The sequence below is a fragment of the Oncorhynchus masou genome, chromosome 10 (genome assembly GCF_036934945.1).
Source record: "Oncorhynchus masou masou isolate Uvic2021 chromosome 10, UVic_Omas_1.1, whole genome shotgun sequence".
Taxonomy (NCBI): domain Eukaryota; kingdom Metazoa; phylum Chordata; class Actinopteri; order Salmoniformes; family Salmonidae; genus Oncorhynchus; species Oncorhynchus masou.
The window spans coordinates 1,333,703-1,357,158 of record NC_088221.1 but is presented as its reverse complement, the minus strand read 5'-3'; the positions used below and the strand labels follow the sequence as shown (position 1 = coordinate 1,357,158).

Below are 23,456 nucleotides of genomic sequence, written 5' to 3'. Positions count from 1 at the left end.
ACCTGTGAGAAAATGGGCTCTACTTTTAGAGTGATGATACCCATGTAAACACACACAGAATGAATATCATATCCTCAATGCCCCAGTCAGGGCCTCAGCACCTGTGAGAAAATGGGCTCTACTTTTAGAGTGATGATACCCATGTAAACACACACAGAATGAATATCATATCCTCAATGCCCCAGTCAGGGCCTCAGCACCTGTGAGAAAATGGGCTCTACTTTTAGAGTGATGATACCCATGTAAACACACACAGAATGAATATCATATCCTCAATGCCCCAGTCAGGGCCTCAGCACCTGTGAGAAAATGGGCTCTACTTTTAGAGTGATGATACCCATGTAAACACACACAGAATGAATATCATATCCTCAATGCCCCAGTCAGGGCCTCAGCACCTGTGAGAAAATGGGCTCTACTTTTAGAGTGATGATACCCATGTAAACACACACAGAATGAATATCATATCCTCAATGCCCCAGTCAGGGCCTCAGCACCTGTGAGAAAATGGGCTCTACTTTTAGAGTGATGATACCCATGTAAACACACACAGAATGAATATCATATCCTCAATGCCCCAGTCAGGGCCTCAGCACCTGTGAGAAAATGGGCTCTACTTTTAGAGTGATGATACCCATGTAAACACACACAGAATGAATATCATATCCTCAATGCCCCAGTCAGGGCCTCAGCACCTGTGAGAAAATGGGCTCTACTTTTAGAGTGATGATACCCATGTAAACACACACAGAATGAATATCATATCCTCAATGCCCCAGTCAGGGCCTCAGCACCTGTGAGAAAATGGGCTCTACTTTTAGAGTGATGATACCCATGTAAACACACACAGAATGAATATCATATCCTCAATGCCCCAGTCAGGGCCTCAGCACCTGTGAGAAAATGGGCTCTACTTTTAGAGTGATGATACCCATGTAAACACACACAGAATGAATATCATATCCTCAATGCCCCAGTCAGGGCCTCAGCACCTGTGAGAAAATGGGCTCTACTTTTAGAGTGATGATACCCATGTAAACACACACAGAATGAATATCATATCCTCAATGCCCCAGTCAGGGCCTCAGCACCTGTGAGAAAATGGGCTCTACTTTTAGAGTGATGATACCCATGTAAACACACACAGAATGAATATCATATCCTCAATGTCCCAGTCAGGGCCTCAGCACCTGTGAGAAAATGGGCTCTACTTTTAGAGTGATGATACCCATGTAAACACACACAGAATGAATATCATATCCTCAATGCCCCAGTCAGGGCCTCAGCACCTGTGAGAAAATGGGCTCTACTTTTAGAGTGATGATACCCATGTAAACACACACAGAATGAATATCATATCCTCAATGCCCCAGTCAGGGCCTCAGCACCTGTGAGAAAATGGGCTCTACTTTTAGAGTGATGATACCCATGTAAACACACACAGAATGAATATCATATCCTCAATGCCCCAGTCAGGGCCTCAGCACCTGTGAGAAAATGGGCTCTACTTTTAGAGTGATGATACCCATGTAAACACACACAGAATGAATATCATATCCTCAATGCCCCAGTCAGGGCCTCAGCACCTGTGAGAAAATGGGCTCTACTTTTAGAGTGATGATACCCATGTAAACACACACAGAATGAATATCATATCCTCAATGCCCCAGTCAGGGCCTCAGCACCTGTGAGAAAATGGGCTCTACTTTTAGAGTGATGATACCCATGTAAACACACACAGAATGAATATCATATCCTCAATGCCCCAGTCAGGGCCTCAGCACCTGTGAGAAAATGGGCTCTACTTTTAGAGTGATGATACCCATGTAAACACACACAGAATGAATATCATATCCTCAATGCCCCAGTCAGGGCCTCAGCACCTGTGAGAAAATGGGCTCTACTTTTAGAGTGATGATACCCATGTAAACACACACAGAATGAATATCATATCCTCAATGCCCCAGTCAGGGCCTCAGCACCTGTGAGAAAATGGGCTCTACTTTTAGAGTGATGATACCCATGTAAACACACACAGAATGAATATCATATCCTCAATGCCCCAGTCAGGGCCTCAGCACCTGTGAGAAAATGGGCTCTACTTTTAGAGTGATGATACCCATGTAAACACACACAGAATGAATATCATATCCTCAATGCCCCAGTCAGGGCCTCAGCACCTGTGAGAAAATGGGCTCTACTTTTAGAGTGATGATACCCATGTAAACACACACAGAATGAATATCATATCCTCAATGTCCCAGTCAGGGCCTCAGCACCTGTGAGAAAATGGGCTCTACTTTTAGAGTGATGATACCCATGTAAACACACACAGAATGAATATCATATCCTCAATGTCCCAGTCAGGGCCTCAGCACCTGTGAGAAAATGGGCTCTACTTTTAGAGTGATGATACCCATGTAAACACACACAGAATGAATATCATATCCTCAATGCCCCAGTCAGGGCCTCAGCACCTGTGAGAAAATGGGCTCTACTTTTAGAGTGATGATACCCATGTAAACACACACAGAATGAATATCATATCCTCAATGCCCCAGTCAGGGCCTCAGCACCTGTGAGAAAATGGGCTCTACTTTTAGAGTGATGATACCCATGTAAACACACACAGAATGAATATCATATCCTCAATGCCCCAGTCAGGGCCTCAGCACCTGTGAGAAAATGGGCTCTACTTTTAGAGTGATGATACCCATGTAAACACACACAGAATGAATATCATATCCTCAATGCCCCAGTCAGGGCCTCAGCACCTGTGAGAAAATGGGCTCTACTTTTAGAGTGATGATACCCATGTAAACACACACAGAATGAATATCATATCCTCAATGCCCCAGTCAGGGCCTCAGCACCTGTGAGAAAATGGGCTCTACTTTTAGAGTGATGATACCCATGTAAACACACACAGAATGAATATCATATCCTCAATGCCCCAGTCAGGGCCTCAGCACCTGTGAGAAAATGGGCTCTACTTTTAGAGTGATGATACCCATGTAAACACACACAGAATGAATATCATATCCTCAATGCCCCAGTCAGGGCCTCAGCACCTGTGAGAAAATGGGCTCTACTTTTAGAGTGATGATACCCATGTAAACACACACAGAATGAATATCATATCCTCAATGCCCCAGTCAGGGCCTCAGCACCTGTGAGAAAATGGGCTCTACTTTTAGAGTGATGATACCCATGTAAACACACACAGAATGAATATCATATCCTCAATGCCCCAGTCAGGGCCTCAGCACCTGTGAGAAAATGGGCTCTACTTTTAGAGTGATGATACCCATGTAAACACACACAGAATGAATATCATATCCTCAATGCCCCAGTCAGGGCCTCAGCACCTGTGAGAAAATGGGCTCTACTTTTAGAGTGATGATACCCATGTAAACACACACAGAATGAATATCATATCCTCAATGCCCCAGTCAGGGCCTCAGCACCTGTGAGAAAATGGGCTCTACTTTTAGAGTGATGATACCCATGTAAACACACACAGAATGAATATCATATCCTCAATGCCCCAGTCAGGGCCTCAGCACCTGTGAGAAAATGGGCTCTACTTTTAGAGTGATGATACCCATGTAAACACACACAGAATGAATATCATATCCTCAATGTCCCAGTCAGGGCCTCAGCACCTGTGAGAAAATGGGCTCTACTTTTAGAGTGATGATACCCATGTAAACACACACAGAATGAATATCATATCCTCAATGCCCCAGTCAGGGCCTCAGCACCTGTGAGAAAATGGGCTCTACTTTTAGAGTGATGATACCCATGTAAACACACACAGAATGAATATCATTTCCTCAATGCCCCAGTCAGGGCCTCAGCACCTGTGAGAAAATGGGCTCTACTTTTAGAGTGATGATACCCATGTAAACACACACAGAATGAATATCATATCCTCAATGCCCCAGTCAGGGCCTCAGCACCTGTGAGAAAATGGGCTCTACTTTTAGAGTGATGATACCCATGTAAACACACACAGAATGAATATCATATCCTCAATGCCCCAGTCAGGGCCTCAGCACCTGTGAGAAAATGGGCTCTACTTTTAGAGTGATGATACCCATGTAAACACACACAGAATGAATATCATATCCTCAATGCCCCAGTCAGGGCCTCAGCACCTGTGAGAAAATGGGCTCTACTTTTAGAGTGATGATACCCATGTAAACACACACAGAATGAATATCATATCCTCAATGCCCCAGTCAGGGCCTCAGCACCTGTGAGAAAATGGGCTCTACTTTTAGAGTGATGATACCCATGTAAACACACACAGAATGAATATCATATCCTCAATGTCCCAGTCAGGGCCTCAGCACCTGTGAGAAAATGGGCTCTACTTTTAGAGTGATGATACCCATGTAAACACACACAGAATGAATATAATTTCCTCAATGCCCCAGTCAGGGCCTCAGCACCTGTGAGAAAATGGGCTCTACTTTTAGAGTGATGATACCCATGTAAACACACACAGAATGAATATCATATCCTCAATGCCCCAGTCAGGGCCTCAGCACCTGTGAGAAAATGGGCTCTACTTTTAGAGTGATGATACCCATGTAAACACACACAGAATGAATATCATATCCTCAATGTCCCAGTCAGGGCCTCAGCACCTGTGAGAAAATGGGCTCTACTTTTAGAGTGATGATACCCATGTAAACACACACAGAATGAATATCATATCCTCAATGCCCCAGTCAGGGCCTCAGCACCTGTGAGAAAATGGGCTCTACTTTTAGAGTGATGATACCCATGTAAACACACACAGAATGAATATCATATCCTCAATGCCCCAGTCAGGGCCTCAGCACCTGTGAGAAAATGGGCTCTACTTTTAGAGTGATGATACCCATGTAAACACACACAGAATGAATATCATATCCTCAATGCCCCAGTCAGGGCCTCAGCACCTGTGAGAAAATGGGCTCTACTTTTAGAGTGATGATACCCATGTAAACACACACAGAATGAATATCATATCCTCAATGCCCCAGTCAGGGCCTCAGCACCTGTGAGAAAATGGGCTCTACTTTTAGAGTGATGATACCCATGTAAACACACACAGAATGAATATCATATCCTCAATGCCCCAGTCAGGGCCTCAGCACCTGTGAGAAAATGGGCTCTACTTTTAGAGTGATGATACCCATGTAAACACACACAGAATGAATATCATATCCTCAATGCCCCAGTCAGGGCCTCAGCACCTGTGAGAAAATGGGCTCTACTTTTAGAGTGATGATACCCATGTAAACACACACAGAATGAATATCATATCCTCAATGCCCCAGTCAGGGCCTCAGCACCTGTGAGAAAATGGGCTCTACTTTTAGAGTGATGATACCCATGTAAACACACACAGAATGAATATCATATCCTCAATGCCCCAGTCAGGGCCTCAGCACCTGTGAGAAAATGGGCTCTACTTTTAGAGTGATGATACCCATGTAAACACACACAGAATGAATATCATATCCTCAATGCCCCAGTCAGGGCCTCAGCACCTGTGAGAAAATGGGCTCTACTTTTAGAGTGATGATACCCATGTGAACACACACAGAATGAATATCATATCCTCAATGCCCCAGTCAGGGCCTCAGCACCTGTGAGAAAATGGGCTCTACTTTTAGAGTGATGATACCCATGTAAACACACACAGAATGAATATCATATCCTCAATGCCCCAGTCAGGGCCTCAGCACCTGTGAGAAAATGGGCTCTACTTTTAGAGTGATGATACCCATGTAAACACACACAGAATGAATATCATATCCTCAATGCCCCAGTCAGGGCCTCAGCACCTGTGAGAAAATGGGCTCTACTTTTAGAGTGATGATACCCATGTAAACACACACAGAATGAATATCATATCCTCAATGCCCCAGTCAGGGCCTCAGCACCTGTGAGAAAATGGGCTCTACTTTTAGAGTGATGATACCCATGTAAACACACACAGAATGAATATCATATCCTCAATGCCCCAGTCAGGGCCTCAGCACCTGTGAGAAAATGGGCTCTACTTTTAGAGTGATGATACCCATGTAAACACACACAGAATGAATATCATATCCTCAATGCCCCAGTCAGGGCCTCAGCACCTGTGAGAAAATGGGCTCTACTTTTAGAGTGATGATACCCATGTAAACACACACAGAATGAATATCATATCCTCAATGCCCCAGTCAGGGCCTCAGCACCTGTGAGAAAATGGGCTCTACTTTTAGAGTGATGATACCCATGTAAACACACACAGACATGGAAGTCCCTATCACAGTGGATTGCCCTGGGGCCTGGTTTATTTCTGCTAGGGGGATCATGTGTCAGTAATGCTGATAGGATAGGGTTGATGAGGTCGCTGGATGCACTGTGATGCACACAGACACACACAGGCAACCACACCCACACAAGCACACTTCTAAACAGACCTCAGACACTCCTCCAGCCGAGGTTTTTCTGTTGCATTTCTTATCCAAGTATGGTAACTTTGTCATGTGAATGTTGCCACACGTTATCTATAAGCTGTTTGATGTGTTGGTTGCCTTTTCATGATATGCTACTACTCACAACACCCCAAAACAACCCCTGTATTTCCAGCCATGTTCAGTCCTTTATTGTCTGCAACATGAGGTATCCGTGCATCAAAGTACCCTCTGTGCCCAGTAAGAATAGAATAACAGCCATTATTATTCACTTAGAAAGGTCAGACTGTGTTCAGTAGCAGTGCAGCCTTTACAGCAGCCTATAGATATCTTTTGAATTTTTTTTATTTTAATTTTTACCCTTTTTTCTCCCCAATTTCGTGGTATCAAATTGTTGTAGTAGCTACTATCTTGTCTCATTGCTACAACTCCCGTACGGGCTCGGGAGAGACGAAGGTTGAAAGTCATGCGTCCTCCGATACACAACCCAACCAGCCACACTGCTTCTTAACACAGCGCACATCCAACCCAGAAGCCAGCCGCACCAATGTGCCGGAAGAAACACCGTGTACCTGGCAACCTTGGTTAGCGCGCACTGCGCCCGTCCCGCCACAGGAGTCGCTGGTGCACGATGAGACAAGGACATCCCTACCGACCAAGCCATCCCTAACCCGGACAATGCTAGGCCAATTGTGCGTCGCCCCACGGACCTCCCGGTCGCGGCCGGTTACGACAGAGTCTATGCGCGACACCCAGAGTCTATGATGGCACAGCTGGTGCTGCAGTACAGCGCCCTTAACCACTGCGCCACCCGTGAGGCAGCCTATAGATATCTAACCACCTCCGCCTCTCATATTGTCAAACTGTGGGAAATAAAGAACTCCTCTTCAGAATCGAGGGGAACATAGTCAAACATAGTTAAAGTAGGAATCAAGTGTTTTCTATCCAGTGTCTGTGTGTGTTTCCCATCATGTCTGCATGTGTGTGTTGGAGGTTTTACCCACTATTTGTAAAGTTAGTCTGTCTTCCTAGGGCCTCTTCTGTTCCACGTCTAAAACTGTCTGCTACACTCCTGTGACCTCTGCTTGCACCCACACTGTGCTGCACTGCACTAACATACACAAACGCAGGCATGCACGACACAGTCTCTGAGTTACCACGTGTTGTTGTTTCTGTACATCAGAGTCCCCCTAGGTAGATAGAACAATGTGCACACACACACACACCACGCTGTAAACACACCTCACACCAAAGCATCATAGGAGACCACTAACCAACACACACACACCACATACATACACCACGCTGTAAACACACTTCACACCATAGCACCATAGGAGACCACTAACCAACACACACACACCACATATACACCACGCTGTAAACACACCTCACACCAAAGCATCATAGGAGACCACTAACCAACACACACACACCACACTGTAAACACACCTCACACCATAGCACCATAGGAGACCACTAACCAACACACACACCACATACACACCACGCTGTAAACACACCTCAAACCAAAGCATCATAGGAGACCACTAACCAACACACACACACACCACACTGTAAACACACCTCACACCATAGCACCATAGGAGACCACTAACCAACACACACACACCACATATACACCACGCTGTAAACACACCTCACACCAAAGCATCATAGGAGACCACTAACCAACACACACACACCACACTGTAAACACACCTCACACCATAGCACCATAGGAGACCACTAACCAACACACACACCACATACACACCACGCTGTAAACACACCTCAAACCAAAGCATCATAGGAGACCACTAACCAACACACACACCACATACACACCATGCTGTAAACACACCTCACACCATAGCACCATAGGAGACCACTAAGCAACACACACACACACACATCAACGCACACATCAACGCACACACACGGAACACACACGTCACACCAAGCTGCACCATGGGAGATACTTCTTTAATCATTGAGTGAATACTCTCAACACACAGGCACAGACACAGACACACACACAAACATCAACACACACACATGGAACACACACTTCACACCAAGCTGCACCATGGGAGATCCCTCTTTAACCATTGAGTGAATACTCTCAACACACAGGCACAGACACACACACACACATCAACGCACACACGCGGAACACACACTTCACACCAAGCTGCACCATGGGAGATCCCTCTTTAACCATTGAGTGAATACTCTCAACACACAGGCACAGACACACACATCAACGCACACATGCGGAACACACACTTCACACCAAGCTGCACCATGGGAGATCCCTCTTTAACCATTGAGTGAACACTCTCACACTCTTTCACACAACAGTCCTGAAAGAGGCAGCCTGATGATTTCATCATGTGCCTCAGATCTGTGGGCGAAGCAGCACAACAACCTGTGCTCATGGCAGCGCTGAAGGCAGACTAAAAACAGCTTTAAAGACAACCATTAACTTGGTACATTTCACAGATGCAGTCAAAGTAGTGATTTTGAAAGATCTACAGATTTGAGTGGTCATGATTGTATATGAGACTCACACAGCTCACAGGTTTCAGTTCCATAGAAAGCAGAGAGTACCATTTCAATACTTACCATGACTGAATGGTCGGGAATGTTAAAAAACAGAATATAATGACCTCTGTGGAACCCCCAACACACACACGCAGGCAAATTCACACACATACACACCCTTTCCCCCACATTAAAGTGGTGTCAACTCAGCGGCTGTTTGTCTAAAATAGCCCTGACACAAAAACTTCAGTTGCACCGATTTGGGGGAGGAGTAAACCTAGGTAAACATGTGGATTTCACTCTCTCTGGGTGGTGTGTGTGTGTGTATGTGTTGATTGGCTCTTCTATCATGTTGGTGTACCTATAATCCCCAAAAGTCCTCACAAGGATAGTAAAACAAAGACAACTCTCCCACGAGGACATTTCCCATGTCTCCATGAGGACAAAGGCTATTTTAAGCTTAGTGGTCAGGTTTGGAGAAAGGGTACAATTAGGGTTAGAATTAGGGTTAGTCGTTAGGTTTAGGGTTTGGGTTAGGATGAAGGTTAGGGTAAGGGTTAGAGTTTAGGAAAAATATGATGTTGAATGGAAATACATTTTAGTCTACCTCTCAGAGATCAACAGTGACTCTACTCCTCGTTATTTACTCTCCATCTCTCTCTGTGATCCTCTCCCTTCCCCTCTCTATTCACCTCCCTCTCTCTCTGTACTCCTCTCCCTTCCCCTCTCTCCACCTCACTCTCTCTCTCTGTACTCCTCTCCCTTCACCTCCCTCTCTCTCTGTACTCCTCTCCCTTCCCCTCTCTCTCCACCACTCTCTCTCTCTGCAGAGGGCTTAGGCTGCAGTCACCAATCTTCTGCTTCTAGTTCAATTCAAATCAGACTTTATTGTTCCAGTAGAGAAATGCATTCTGTAGCCAGTGCAAGATAATAAAAAAAACATGTAGCCTATACACAAGTCACATTACATGTTTAAAACATATATATATATGGGGTTCCAATAACAACAGTTACGTTGATGACTCATAACTGGAAATGTAAGTAAATGTGTTTTTAATGTAACCACATAGTATCTCAGACATTGATACTGTATAATGGTGTACAGTGTACATCTGACTGTTAGTTTATGCAGCGGCAGCTTATTGAAGCAATGGTTCCTATAGGATTACATTTTTCATTTCACCTTTATTTAACCAGGTAGGCCAGTTGAGAACAAGTTCTCATTTACAACTGCGACCTGGCCAAGATAAAGCAAAGCAGTGCGACAAAAACAACAGAGTTACACAAACAAACGTACGGTCAATAACACAATAGAAAAACTCTATGTACAGTGTGTGAAAATGTAGAAGAGTAGGGAGGTATGGCAATAAATAGGCCATCGTGGCAAAGTAATTACAATTTAGCATTAACACTGGAGTGATAGATGTGCAGATGATGTTGTGCAAGTAGAGATAAGGGGGTGCAAAAGAGCACAAATAAATAACAATATGGGTATGAGGAAGTCTGGTGTGCTTTTTACAGAATGGCTGTGTACAGGTACAGTGATCGGTAAGCTGCTCTGACAGCTGATGCGAGATAGAGCGAGATATAAGTCTCCAGCTTCAGTGATTTTTTTCAATTCGTTCCAGTCATTGGCAGCAGAGAACTGGAAGGAAAGGCGGCCAAATAGGATTTGGATTTGCGGATGACCAGTGAAATATACCTGCTGGAGCCCGTGCTATGGGTGGGTATTGTAATGGTGACCAGTAGGCTGAGATAAGGCGGGGCTTTACCTAGCAAAGACTTATAGATGACCTGGAGCCAGTGGTGTCAGGATTTGGCCAGGGTTGTTCCGGGTTTTGGTCACTAGATGCCCCCATTGTGCTTTTTGACCTTATGTTTTTTCCCTTGTTCCCCATTATTATTTGCACCTGTGCCTCGTTTTCCCCTGATTGTATTTAAACCCTTAGTTTCCCTCAGTTCTGTGCTCTGTGTTTGTATGTTAGCACCCAGCCCTAGTGTTCTGTGTATTCTTGTCGATTCCGGTGGATGCTCTTGTGGAATTCTGTTTTTGTTTTCGAGTATCTCTTGAGGCTTTTTTGTGCTATTCCTACCACCTTTTGGATTTGCCATTTTTTGTATTGAAGGACTTCTCCTTTTTACTTTATTAAATACACCGTCTTAAGTACTGCTGTGTCTGCCTCATCTTCTGGGTTCTGCTGACTATTCGTGGCTCAGTTGGTTAAGTGACTGTTTCTCACTCCGGAGACCCAGGTTCGTAACCGGGTCCTGACAAGTGGGTTTGGCGACGAATATGAAGCGAGGGCCAACCAACAAGAGCATACAGGTCGCAGTGGTGTGTAATAGGGGTTGCAACAATTCCGGTGGATATTTTTAGAAAGAGAGGGTCCAGATTGTCGAGCCCAGCTGATTTGGAGGGATCCAGATTTGTCAGCTCTTTCAGAACATCAGCTATCTGGATTTGGGAGAAGCAGGGGGGGGGGGGTCTTTGGCAAGCTGTTGGCCGGGGTAGAGGTAGCCAGGTGGAAAGAATTGCCAGCCGTAGTAAAATGCTTATTCAAATTCTTGATTATCGTGGATTTATTGGTGGTGGGCAGCTGGGAGGAGGTGTTCTTAATATTCTTATTCTCCACGGACTTTACAGTGTCCCAAAACCTTTGGGAATTTTTGCTACAAGATGCAAATTTCTGTTTGATAAACATAGCCTTTGCTTTCCTAACTGACGGTGTATATTGGTTCCTAACTTCCCTGATAAGTTGCATATTGCGGGGGCTATTCGATGCTATTGCAATCCTCCACAGGATGTTTTTGTGCTGGTCGAGGGCAGTCCAGTCTGGAGTGAACCAAGGGCTATATTTGTTCTTAGTTCTACATATTTACAATGGGGCATGCTTTTTTAAGATGGTGAGGAAAGCACTTTTAAAGAATAACCAGGCATCCTCTACTGACGGGATGAGGTCAATATCCTTCCAGGATACCCGGGCCATGTCGATGAGAAAGGCCTGCTCGCTGAAGTGTTTTAGGGACCCATTACGGATGCAGGCAATGAGGCAGTGATTGCAGTGATTCTGGTAGAAGACAGCAGAGGTGTATTTAGAGGGCAGGTTGGTCAGGATGATATCTATAATCTAATCAGGAAGTGACTCTTATTTTGAAACCCCTGTGTTCCTATGCATCCCTATTGCACATTGAAAGGGATATCAACCAGATTCATTTTCCTATGGCTTCCCTAATGTGTCTACAGCCACTAGACATAGTTTCAGGCTTTTACTTTGAAAGATGAGCGTGAACGACAACATTGCGTCAGTGATCAGGTGGTGGCTCTCAGAGTGATTTGTGCGTAATAGACAAAGGCGGCCATTGTTCCTCTCGCTCCTACTGAAAAGCCAATTGTCCCAGTTGATAGATTATCGAATAGGTATTTGAAAAACACCTTGAGGATGGTTATAAAAAATGTTTGCCATGTTTCTGTCAATATTATGGATCCAATTTTTGATTTTTTTCGGCATTGTCGCGACCGCAATTTCCAGTGAATTTCTCAACAAAACGTGGACCAGAAATGGAGGTATTTTGGGTATAAAAATAATCTTTATGGAACAAATGGAACATTTGCTGTTTAACAGGGAGTCTCATGAGTGAAAACATCTGAAGCTCATCAAAGGTAAACGATTTAATTTGATTGCTTTTCTGATTTTCATGACCAAGCTTCCTGCTGCTAGCTGGACATAGTGCTATGCTAGGCTATCGATAAACTTACACAAATGCTTGTCTTGCTTTGGCTGTAAAGCATAATTTCAAAATCTGAGAGGACAGGGTGATTAACAAAAGGCTAGGCTGTGTTTCACTATATTTCACTTGTGATTCCATGAATATGAATATTTTCTTGTAAGATTTTTTGTCCGTTGCGTTATGCTAATTAGTGTAGTTGATGACAATTCTCCCGGATCCGGGAGGGGTAGTTTCAAGAGTTAAGACATCAATGGGTAAATGGCGATGAATGGGCAGAGCGGGTCAGTTAGGTACATTCATACAGGACCTGAGTTTGAGGCTGGGGCCGACAGATAAACTAAATGAGGTACCGTGCTATTGAAACTGTCCAGGGGGCATCAGCTGTGTAGCCGAGTGATCATACGGTCCAAAGAACAGCAATAGGTGAGTCAGGGAGGCGTTCAGTAGTCAGTACTATGCTAGGCGAGTGGGAGACATGGCGCATAGAAAGCTAGTGGCCGGCGCAAGAAGATGGGTCTTCACGGATCTTCACTGGCCCTGACCCCAAGGATGGAGTTAGGGTCAGGGACAGTGAAGGAGACAAAGATAAAAGAGAGAGAGAGAAAGAGAGACAGTGGGTCAGAGGGGAGAGGGGGAGAGGAGGGGCCAGAGAGAGCATTATCATCAGTCCAATAACTTCTCTGCGCTCCTCCACTCTCTCATCTCTCTTTCTCCTTCTCTGGGATGGTTGTACACTCCTGCCCTAAAGCTGCTGCCTTATCCCCCTCAGGGCTCTCTCTCAGTGTGTGTGTGTGTGTGTGTGTGTGTGTGTGTGTGTGTGTGTGTGTGTGTGTGTGTGTGTGTGTGTGTGTGTGTGTGTGTGTGTGTGTGAGATTGAGCAGCATTCTCAGTGCACTCTCTCTGGGTGATGCGTGTGTGCTTATGTGCGTGAACTCTCAGAGTTCAACAGTGACACAACTCCTTCCCCTTATTTACTCTCCCACTCTCCATGTCCCCCTCCCCCTTTCTCTCTCTCTCTCTCTCTCTCTCTACCTCTCACTCTCTGCAGAGGGCTTAGGCTGCAGTCACCAAGGTACTAAACAATCTTCCTCCTTCCACACTCTTAGGATTCCAAAAGGGTTCTTCGGCTGTCCCCATACGTGCACTCTTTTTGGTTCATTGTAGAACCCCTTTTGGTTCCAGTTAGAACAAATTTTGGTTCCATGTAGAACCCTTTACACTGAGGGTTCTACATGGAACCAAAATGAGTTATTACTGGAATCAAAAGGGGTTCTTCAAACGTTTATCCTATGGTTCTAGATAACACCTTTTTATCTAATAGTGCTGTTATATTCAAATTAGTCTTTATTCTCCCAGTAGAGAAATTAATTGAGTAGCCAAGGATGAAATATGTTACCTATACATAATTAACATTTCACAATTCACATTACATCTTTATTTAAATATATATTGGGATCCAAAAGGGACAGATCGAAATTACGGGGGGGGGGGTCCAAAATAGAGGAGTTTAGCGTGTTTTGGGGGGCCGCATGGGGGTAGTGTGTTTTTGGGGGCCACATGGGAGGGTGGTGTGTTTTTGGGGGGCCACATGGGAGGGTAGTGTGTTTTTGGGGGGCCACATGGGAGGGTAGTGTGTTTTTGGGGGGCCACATGGGAGGGTAGTGTGTTTTTGGGGGGCCACATGGGAGGGTAGTATGTTTTTGGGGGGCCACATGGGGGGTTGCGTGTTTTTTCTATGGTTTACATTCGCTCTTCTGCTCGTATTTTCCCCATAAACAATGGCTTGACTTACTTTTGATATAACCCAAGTAAAGTTTAGAAATGTTTGTGAAGGTTTGGTATGGTGTGGCTGTAAACCTCCAAATCCACACACACACGACCCCCCCCCCCCGACACACACACACACACACACACACACACACTGACTGAGCGCATGGAAACAGACAATACCGTACCAAGGAAAACATTCTTACTCACTGACACTCATTATATCAAATTTTACTGCTGCTATTTTTAAAAACAGGAAAGAAAAAAAATCCGCTAAGTTTGACCCATTCCAGTATTCTTGCCCCACTTAATAAAACCAGCAGCTGTGTTTACTTCGGTTGCTCATGTACTCAAATGTTTGCGCAAGGGCTCGATTTAATCCGTAGCACAGAAGATCTGGGTTGTAAGCATGATTGATATTTAAGGGCAATGTTACCGTATTGACGGAGTCTGCATTCACGGTCAATGCTGTATATGTTGGCTAAACTGGAAATTACTTTTAAAGTTCAATCACGCAACAAATAAAATAAAATAGTTTTTGTCACATGCTTCGTAAGAAACAGGTGAGATCTGTGAATACTTCTACAGTATTAGAACAAGGACCAGGCCCCAAAGATGTTTGTCATAATTCCTAGTGGCTCACCTCACCTCATACAGCCCAGTCCAAGGAACCTTAACAATCATGTCATATCCTAGATTATGTTATAGCCTAGACTAGAGGTGAAGTTTAGGGTTACAGTGAGAAGTAAGGTTAAATTCATGAAAATATTGATTTTGGAGACGATAGGTCTCTCTATGTCTAAGCACTAAGCATTATATCCATAACTTTTAAACCCAAACGTTAAGAATTTTGGGGGAATGCGTGAGAACGTAAATGTGCTCTGTTTTTCACAGGACTTTCAAAGCGTAAGTATAGTTTGTCCTTCAGTGTTTGTCTTTTTTTTTGTAATTCTGCAGTCCTTTTTATCTCCTTCAGTTTTTGTCCGTGTGGCTGAATATTTTTGTCGAAGTTGTTTTATTTTTATTCCACGCACAATGGTAAGACTGTGAGGTAGGGACAGACTACCTTTGCTTATTTTCGCTACTCCATGTGTACACTGTTGTTTGTCCTTGATTGTCGCTTTGCGGCTATCTGTTTCAGAAATCCATAATGCATTTTCTTTCTTTCCTCAAGCAAGACAGGCTTAAATACGTCTGATTGCACAACAAGTGGGCTGGCACTCTCACTTTTCTCAATTTCCCCTAGTCCAATAGCTCAAAACTAACACACTGGCCTGGAAAAATGAGAGGATTCCACACTTTTTGAGAAGAGAATCTGAACAAAGAACCAGGTGTACCTACCAGTACCCCCTGTAAATAGCCTCGCTATTGTTAAGTTTTATTTTAATGTTTTTACTTATCTGTGTTTTACTTAAAACTGCTTAAAGCATTGTTTGTTAAGGGCTTGTAAGTAGGCATTTCACTGTAAGGTCTACTACACCTGTTGTATTTGGCACATGTGACAAATAAAATTTGATTTGATGTGGTGTGGTATTTAACAGGGTTTGCCAATGGTGTCAGATGATACTAATGTTTCTGTCTGTGTCAACAACTAGAACCAGATCCTCTACTTTCACCCCTTCCTCTACCTCTGACTGTGTGGGTGTTTGCATAATCGCCCCCCCCCCCCCACACACACACATACAGACACACACCCTACAGCTTTAGTAAACAAACATGGGCTGGACCTGAGGTCAAGGATTGATTACACATGAGGACACGTAGAAAGAACATTTTGTCAACTTAACGGATGTCGAAATTAGTAGGGATGATGGCATTTCTATCCATCCACACCTAAACACACACACATTTCAGTTTATATATTTCACACTCAGGAAACATCTCAATCTTATATGAAGATTTGATTGTATAACCATCTACTGAAATTGGTGTTTAAATGTTTTTTCTTGATTCCCTGATAAATAGCCTATACTGTAATAAATCAGAAATGAATAAATGTATGAATATTCCAAAATTTCTCAATGAAACATGCCGACCACTTAATTTAAAAAAGTATGTCATTAAATATAATGTACTGTACATACAGCAAGACTAGAAGCAGCGGTCACCAGCAATCAATTTCAGATTAGCTAATGTGTTTCTGATTTCACCAATATTCTCACCAAATCATTTCACAGCATCATTCACGTGTGTGTGTGTGTGTGTGTGTGTGTGTGTGTGTGTGTGTGTGTGTGTGTGTGTGCGTGTGTTAATTTAGGGTTAAATAAAGGTTAAACAAAATAAAAAATTTAACTTAGTATCTTGTTCCACAGCCTTTTTTTTGTTTACTCAACTTTTCAGTCGAAGTGTCGCCTAGCTAAACATTTGACTATGGGCTGGCACTGGCAGTATGGGATTATGGAGAGTGAATTAAATTGTTTGTTCGTCATCAAGCAAGGTAGTTATCTAGCTGTGGTTAGTATCAACAAAGGCTTTCTACAAAATCACAACATTTGTGCAGATTGTAATATATACCATAAGCAAAGTGCACGGATATGCATTGCCAAACAACGCTACTGGCCACCTTCTGGTTTGGAATATTTTAACCTCTCTAGGGTAGGGGGCAGCATTTGGAATTTTGGATGAAAAGCATGACCAAATTAAACGGCCTGCTACTCGGGCCCAGCATATAACTTGTATATTTGGTTAGAAAACACTCTAAAGTTTCCAAAACTGTTAAAATAGTGTCTGTGAGTATAACAGAACTAATTTGTCAGGCGAAAACCTGAGAAAAATCCATTCAGGAAAATTTTGGGGGTAAGTTTTGCAGTTTTCTATTCAATGCCATTACAGTATCCATTGACTTAGGACTCAATTTGCAGTTTCTATGCCTTCCACTAGATGTCAAAAGTCTTTAGAAATTGTTTCAGGCTTCAATTCTTATAAATGAGGTAGTAAGACAAATTTTATCTCTATTTCTGAGTTTTGTAACGCTTCTGCTTGGCTTGTTACTGTTTGTAATAATTTGTCAACTGGGCTATGTTCTGGGCTAGGTATGTTCTGGGCTAGGTATGTTCTGGGCTAGGTATGTTCTGGGCTAGGTATGTTCTGGGCTAGGTATGTTCTGGGCTAGGTATGTTCTGGGCTAGGTATGTTCTGGGCTAGGTATGATCTGGGCTAGGTATGATCTGGGCTAGGTATGTTCTGGGCTAGGTATGCTTTCGCCGAAAAGCATTTTGTAAATCTGACATCGTAGTTGGATTAACAAGACGTTAATCTTTAAACCTATGTAAAATATGTTTTTTTCTGAATTTTTATAATGAGCATTGAATTTGGCGCTCTGCAATCTCACTGGATGTTGGCCAGATGGGACGCTAGCGCCCCACATACCCTAGAGGGGTTAACTTCTTAAGGTATAGGGGGCAGAATTTTCACTTTTGGAGAAATAGTGTGCCCAATTTCAACCTCCTGCTACTCATGCCAGGAATATAAAATATGCATATTATTAGTAGATTTGGATAGAAAACACTCTGAAGTTTCTAAAACTGTTTGAATCATGTCTGTGAATATAACATAACTTATGTAGCAGGCAAAACCCTGAGGACTAACCGTTCAGAATTTCTCTTTTTTTAGGTCCCTTATGAACCTCTTTTCAGTTCCTACTTCTTCCATTGGATGACACCAGTCTTTGGAATTTGCTTGAAGTTATTCATTTGTGCAATGAAGAAGTATGCCATCTGGGAACTGCGTAACACTGTTGAGAGTTGGCCAAGACATGAAAAGTAGCTTTAGTTTCCTCTCGTCCTCTATTGAAAACAGATAGACCTGTATTCAATTTAATCGATTATTAACGTTTAAAAATAACTAAGGTTGTATGACAAAAGTACTTTGGCAAAGTTTATAGGCAACTTTTAAAATATTTTGTAGTGACGTTGTGCAGTTTGGAAGCTTTTTTTTCTGGATAAAACTCGTCAAATATATGGACATTTTGGATATATGGACGGAATTAATCGAACAAAAGGACCAATTGTGATGTTTATGGGATGTATTAGAGTGCCATCAAAAGAAGCTTGTCAAAGTTAAGGCATGTTCTATATTTTATTTCTGCATTTTGTGTCGCACATGCAGGGTTGAAATATGCTGCCCTCTTTGTTAACTATTGTGCTATCATCAGATAATAGCTTCTTATGCTTTCACCAAAAATATTTTTAAAATCTGACATGTTGGCTGGATTCACGTTGTTGGCTGGATTCAGTGTAGCTTTAATTGAGTATCTTACATGTGTGATTTAATGAAAGCTAGATTTTTATATTAATTTATTTGAATTTGCCACACTGCATTTCCCTGGTTTTTGGCCAAGTGGGACGCGAGCCTCCCTTATCCTAGAGAGGTTTTAACTGAAGACTGACATAGACATGGTGGCGTAGCAGGAAGATCGGAATGCCATGATTCAAATACCTGGTGAGGACATGGTGAATAATAATTAACTGTATAAATTAACCTCTTACATCTATGGGGGCGCTATTTCATTTTTGGATGAAAAACGTTCCCGTTTTAAACAAGATATTTTGTCACAAAAAGATGCTCGACTATGCATATAATTGCTACCGTTCGAAAGAAAACACTCTGACGTGTCCAGAAATACAAAGATCTTCTCTGTGCGTGCCCTATAACGTGAGCTTCAGGCAAAACCAAGATGAGATGGCATCCAGGAAATGACAAGGATTTTTGAGGCTCTGTTTTCCATGGTCTCCTTATATGGCTGTGAACGCGAGAGGAGTCTGCCCTTTCTGTCGTTTCCCCAAGGTGTCTGCAGCATTGTGACGTATTTGTAGGCAGATCATTGGAAGATTGACCATAAGAGACCACATTTACCACGTGTCCGCCCGGTGTCCTGCGCCGAAATTGGTGCGCAAAAGTCACCTGCCAGTATTTTTCCATACGATACAGAGAGTAAAGCAAGCTTCCACGAACTGCATGTCAATGAAGAGATATGTGAAAAAACACCTTGAGGACTGATTCCAAACAACGTTTGCCATGTTTCGGTCGATATTATGTAGTTAATCCGGAAAAAGTTTTACGTTGTAGGTGACTGCATTTTCGGTTCGTTTCGCAATGTAGAACGGACGCAATGTAGAAAACGGAACGATTTCTCCTACACACAGACGCTTTCAGGAAACACTGCGCATTTGGTATGTGACTGAGAGTCTCCTCATTGAAAACATCAGAAGCTCTTCAAAGGTAAATGATTTTATTTATTTGGTTATCTGGTTTTTGTGAAAATGTTGCGTGCTACATGCTACACAAAATGCTATGCTAGCTTTGCATACTCTTACACAAATTAGTCAATTTCTATGGTTCAAAAGCATATTTTGAAAATCTGAGATGACAGTGTTGTTAAGAAAAGGCTAAGCTTGAGAGCAGACGCATTATTTTAATTTTATTTGCGATTTTCAGAAATCGTTAACGTTGCGTTATGCTAATGAGCCTGAGGCTTTAGTCACGATCCCGGATCCGGGATGGGGAGTTTCAAGAAGTTAACATGCACAATGTCATCATGGATGTCAACATGTGTCGAATATGTATGTTGGAAACATGTTAAAAGCACTGTGTGTGTGTATCATGCCCTGATAGGTGTCACCTGTCTTTGCTATTGTCTCCACCCACCTGTCTCTTTTTTTCCCCATTAGTCCCCGGTGTATTTGTCCCTGTGTTTCCTGTATCTCTGTGCCAGTTTGTCTTGTTTTGCCAAGTCCACCAGTGTTTCTCCTAGCTCCTATTTTTCCTAGTCTCTGTTTTTTCCTAGCCCTCCTGGTTGACCCTTGCCTGTCCGTACGCCGAATCCACCTGCCTGACCACTCAGCCTGTTCTGACCTCAAGCCTGCCTATCGCCTGGAACTGTTTGGACTCTGATCTGCCTTTTGCCTAACCCTGTTGGTATAATAAATATCAGAGCTCACCCATGTGCCTCTTGTGTCTGAATTTGGGTCTCGCCTTGTGCTCTTGCAGTGTGGGTGTTCCTAACCTCATTTTTCATAAATTGGATCTAAATTTGGACCAACTAAAATGTTAAGTTCAGGTAACACTTTGGATGAAAAATGTATTTAAATAAAAAAATAATGTGGAACCTTGTGGACCAGTTACTAAATAATTATTTGTTGAATGTATTTTTTTTACAGTGTGTGTTTGTGTGTTGCTGGAGTCTTGCTATTGTGTGTGTCTGTTTCCGGTCTTCTGTTATAGACAGCATGCATCTGTCTATAACGTGAGCTGCTCAATATGTGTTGATAGTCCTTTCTACCAGACTGTTTTTGAAAGATATAACATTAGCCATTGAGGATACTACTTTCTCAACAACATTGATGCCCTGAATTGATCCAAGATCAGTTGGAAAAAGTGATGGGCTACTTTCTACACATGCCACGGTCAGTGTGAACCGGGGTGACTTGACACAACACTGGCAAACAAGATGTAGCTACAAATAAAACAGAGTTAAACGGTTACAGTCTGCCATGAAGCAGTCCATGTATACACAAGTAAGAGTCTAGCTACATTTTCAGATGTACTAAAGTTTCACATTTAGTCAGAAAGTCGTTTTCATTGCAAGTTACAGCATAATGTTAGCTAGCTAGCAAACGTTATGTGTATGATCTGTGTAGTAATATTATTTGGGAGTTTTTCCTTGCTGTAGGCTACTACTTTTACCACTTTAAGTCTTGAAATCTTTGGTTGTTTACCAAACTACTCTTTGTGTTTAGCACATGACATGTGAATTCTTAAAGAGATGGTTGGGCTAACGCTTAAGCGGGTGGGAATGATGCTGAATGGGTGTAGACAAAGAGGAGCTCTCCAGTAGGTGTTCCAAAGTACTCAAGAGACATTTTCTCAAAAGTAGGGTGAGAACTGTATCAACTTTCAAAGCAGAATTACTTTCACCTTGTTCCTCAGCTGCAGTGTATGATATTCCATTTTCTAGCCCTGGGTCTTTACTTTTATCCAATGTAAAAACACACTTTCAAATTCTGCTACATAACACAAATGTGTTTACATCCCTGTTAGTGAGCATTTCTCCTTTGCCAAGTTAATCCATCCACCTGACAGGTGTAGTATATCAAGAAGCTGATTAAACAGCATGATCCTTAAACAGGTGCACCTTTACAATAAAAGGGCACTATTATATGTGCAGTTTTGTTCAACACAATGCCACAAATGTCTACATTTCCAGGGAGCGCGCAATTGGCATGCTTACTGCAGGAATGTCCACAAGATCTGTTGCCAGATAATTTAATATTGATATCTCTACAGTAAGCCTCCTCTAACGTCATTTTAGAGAATTTGGCAGTATGTCCAGCCGACCTCACAACCGCAGACCACGTGTAACTATGCCAGCCCAGGACCTTCACATCTGCCTTACAGCTGATGAAACTGAGGAGTTTTTCTGTCTGTAATAAAGCCCTTTTGTTGGGAAAAACTCATTCTGATTGGCTGGCTCCCCAGGCCCACCAATGTCTGCGCTCGCTCCTAGTCATGTGAAATCCATCGATTATGGCCTATTGAATGTTTTCAATTGACTGATTTCCTTATATAAATCGTAAGTCAGTCAAACTGTTCAAATTGTTGCATGTTGCGTTTATATTTTTGTTCGGCATAGATAAGGATATTTAAACCCATTTACCCTCTGAGCACTTGGACAGGTGCTACTGTAAATCCAATCCATTATTTTAAAATCTTTTTCAAGACCTGGTCAGTTTATTCAATATTAGTTGGAACAATTATCAGTGATAGAATACAATAGCTAGTCCATAACATTTCATCTGTCGACAATTGCTCCAATCTGTGTCGATGTTATTACAATGTGTTAGACAGCCGATGTCAGTGGTGGCAGGATCCTGTAGAGGAATTATAATTGGACTGGAATGAACATTGTGGACCAGTAGACTGTCTGCTGCTGATTGGACAGTTAGACAGCTGATTGGTTTGATTGACTGTGTCCATTGCTGATTGGTCCTTTTTCGTTGATTGGACACAGACTGGGTCCACTGCTGATTGAACAGATAGTCTGTCCAATCAGTAGCGAACTATCTATGTCTAGGGCCCAATCAAACCTGCGTTGTGGAGAAGGTGGTTGGAACGGAATCCAGACATTAAAACAGAATTCAGTAATATTGAAAAAGGTATTGAACTTAGTAGGAAATCAACTAAATGTATTGAACTTATTAGAAAATGTATACATTTTCTCAAGTCATGTTAAACATGGACAAAATGCATCAGTATTTTCCTGCAACTTTCTGAAACGGCACAGGAATGCCCTGTCTGTGCATATGCAACGTGCAAGTATGTCTACACTTTGTGTAGCCGTTAGCGATGATGTTAACGAAAACCTTCTTCTGGTAAAGATGGAAAGGCTTTCCCAAAAATGTTCTCAATTAGATATTATCTACAAAGTATCCTATGATGTCAACGAAAACCTTCTTCTGGTAAAGATGGAAAGGCTTTCCCAAAAATGTTCTCAATTAGATATTATCTACAAAGTATCCTATGATGTCAACGAAAACCTTCTTCTGGTAAAGATGGAAAGGCTTTCCCAAAAATGTTCTCAATTAGATATTATCTACAAAGTATCCTATGATGTCAACGAAAACCTTCTTCTGGTAAAGATGGAAAGGCTTTCCCAAAAATGTTCTCAATTAGATATTATCTACAAAGTATCCTATGATGTCAACGAAAACCTTCTTCTGGTAAAGATGGAAAGGCTTTCCCAAAAATGTTCTCAATTAGATATTATCTACAAAGTATCCTATGATGTCAACGAAAACCTTCTTCTGGTAAAGATGGAAAGGCTTTCCCAAAAATGTTCTCAATTAGATATTATCTACAAAGTATCCTATGATGTCAACGAAAACCTTCTTCTGTGGGTCCTGTGTGGCTCAGTCGGTAGAGCATGGTGCTTGCAACGCCAAGCGTCGTGGGTTC

The 23,456-nt window shown here is 42.6% G+C and overlaps 1 protein-coding gene across 2 annotated transcripts in view; it reads right to left on the bottom strand.

Annotated features, from left to right (window-relative positions):
- Positions 1 to 23,456, bottom strand: part of LOC135547053 (Krueppel-like factor 12) — a 197,009-nt gene that overhangs the window by 158,885 nt on the left and 14,668 nt on the right. The window lies entirely within an intron of this gene.